The sequence below is a fragment of the Colobus angolensis genome, unplaced genomic scaffold (assembly GCF_000951035.1).
Source record: "Colobus angolensis palliatus isolate OR3802 unplaced genomic scaffold, Cang.pa_1.0 Scaffold237, whole genome shotgun sequence".
Lineage (NCBI taxonomy): Eukaryota > Metazoa > Chordata > Mammalia > Primates > Cercopithecidae > Colobus > Colobus angolensis.
This window is the reverse complement of record NW_012115566.1, coordinates 2,846,071-2,848,645: the sequence shown is the minus strand read 5'-3', so window position 1 is coordinate 2,848,645 and position 2,575 is coordinate 2,846,071. Positions and strand designations below refer to the sequence as shown.

Here is a 2,575-nt window from a genome sequence, read left to right as displayed (position 1 = left end):
TAATATATACATGTTTATATATGTATAAAATGTATGTGTATACACAGATCCACACATATAAGTAAACAGATTCAGAATTTTACAGAACAACTATGGGCCGGGCGCGCTGGCTCACACCTGTAATCCCAGCACTTTGGGAGGCCGAGGCGGGTGGATCACCAGGTCAGGAGTTCGAGACCATCCTGGCCAACATGGTGAAACTCCGTCTCTACTAAAAATACAAAAATGAGTTGGGCGTTGTGGCGCGTACCTCTAATCCCAGCTACTAGGTAGGCTGAGGCAGGAGAATCGCTTGAACCAGGGAGTCGGAAGTTGCTGTGCGCCGAGATAGCGCCGTTGCACTCCAGCCTGACGACAGTGAGACTGTCTCAAGAACAAAACTAAACGCTGTTCCCGCCCGGTTTCGAACCGGGGACCCTTCGCGTGTTAGGCGAATGTGATAACCACTACACCACGGAAACTTCCTTGATGCAAGTGTATTTCACTTTCAATTAATTACAATTAACTTTAAATTTATCCGTTCCTTCAGGGCATATCTTTGGCAGAGGGATAATATTTTCCCCTATACGTTCTAATTCTTAGAATCCATAGTTTAAAATCCGACAACTCGCAATCAAGCAAATGCTTCTCCCGAAGCTTCAATTCCTTCAGCAGCACAGGGCAGGGAAATAGGCAGTCTCTTGGGAAATTTTATTTCAATTCGTTTTTTTTGGTATGTTCTATGCTCTCTGCTCTCATAAGACGCTCTAAAGTTCATCTCCCCGATGACTGAAAATTAGGCAGGACATTAGTGCCGTTGAGTATTTTTTTCTTCATGCTAGCAGCCTGTCAGATTCATTCAAAGTCCCGCTTACTCCTAAATGAGACTCTTTCTTGAGATTTGAAACAAAAGGCAGAGACAGTGTTCATGAAAAGGCATATAACAAGAAATAAATAGCTTGGGTATGTATGGTGAAGTTTAAAATCAAGACAGAACAACTGTATTCATTAGAACCAGTTACCAATGAGCAAATATCTATGTATTATACATGGTAATTGGTTATATATATATATATTTACACATATGTATATATGCTTCTCACACTATGTATTTTTGCTGTTTTATATATATATATATATATATATGAACATGAGGATAAGCTTCCTCATCCATAATTATCTCATCCTTAGCATAGTGAAAAGTATCTAGGAGGCCAGATTTTATAAATCCTAAAGAAGTGATAAAGAGTTCTGCTAACTATGGTAAAAATTTTCATCAAAAGATAACATATTTGATCATCCACTGCTATTTGATAGGAACTAAAACATAAATTTCATGATGAAAAGGATATTTTGTTTGTTGTGTTCACTGCTTTATTCACAGCTACTTAATAGTCTCTGGCTTAGGACTTTTAGTAGAGAATTAATTAACATTCCTTTCATGAATGAATGAATGAATAAATGAGAACAAGTAACAATCAATAGTTCCGTTTTGGATATCTAAACTTACCTTTTCTCAGTATATTCTAATTGATGGGTCTTTCAGACTTGTGCCAGTTGAGATGCATATAGAATTGTTTAGCACTTAAAACACTCTCTTCACTTTATCTTGTAGTGAGACTATCCCTGGATTTTACTGTAGCCAATTTTTTTCTAGCATTTGTACCTGTCATCAGCTAGGACATTTTGTGTTAGTGTAGTGATTATCACTATGTGTTATATGCATAAGATCATGGTTTTGCTCTGCAGGAGATCCAGAATAAACCAAGGACTGATCCCTTTATCCTGCTTTTTCCATTTCTTAATAGAGAGACCAAGGAATTGTTTTACAATTGTTACCATCTGGTTGCCTGTTCCAGCAGACTACAGGGTTCTGGGGGCTGGCTAACATTGCCTCATTTTTTTCCCGCCTCCATAAAGAGCCCTCTAAAAGCATTTTCTACAAAGCCCAAGTGCTTACAATTGTCAGACATTCAGAATACAGAATTAATAGCTGATTTCTGAGACTATCGTGGAAGCTGTGAAAATGTAGAAAGATGCCAGCTTCAGCCAACAAAGAGAAGGCCAGGGATTCAGATAGCCTGAGAAGGCCTTGAGTCCAGAACCCCAGGAATAGAAAATACCCAGGATAGAAAGGCATTTGTGTCTTTCTAGGGGAGCTCATGTGGGTCTGGCTTTTAGCTCTATATTCTGAAAAGTTGGAGCAGTAAGGAAGGCAGAATAGTAGTAACTGAGCCAGCATTTTTCAGAACTTAGGAAGAGTGGTCAAAAAAATAGCAAGTAGCTTGCAAATGAGGTTCTGTCCTGGATACGATATTTGTTCTTTCAACTTAACCTCAATAGATTGAAGTGGTGAAATGAGAGAAAGAAAATTTGACATAAAAATTTATTTTCCAGACTCTTTGGTATTTGACCCCAATAAAATGATGGTTCTCTATCTCCATGCACTATTTGACCAATCCTTAGGATTCCATGGTGATTAAAAAAACATACTAAGTCGGCCGGGCGCAGTAGCTCAAGCCTGTAATCCCAGCACTTTGGGAGGCCGAGACGGGCGGATCACGAGGTCAGGAGATCGAGACCATCCTGGCTAACA

General features: G+C 39.2%; 1 non-coding gene across 1 annotated transcript; it reads right to left on the bottom strand.

The window, feature by feature from the left end:
• Positions 1-388: 388 nt before the first annotated feature.
• Positions 389-461, bottom strand: TRNAV-AAC. The gene has a single exon. It is a non-coding gene; the product is annotated as a tRNA-Val (tRNA).
• Between the last annotated feature and the right edge of the window lie 2,114 nt (positions 462-2,575).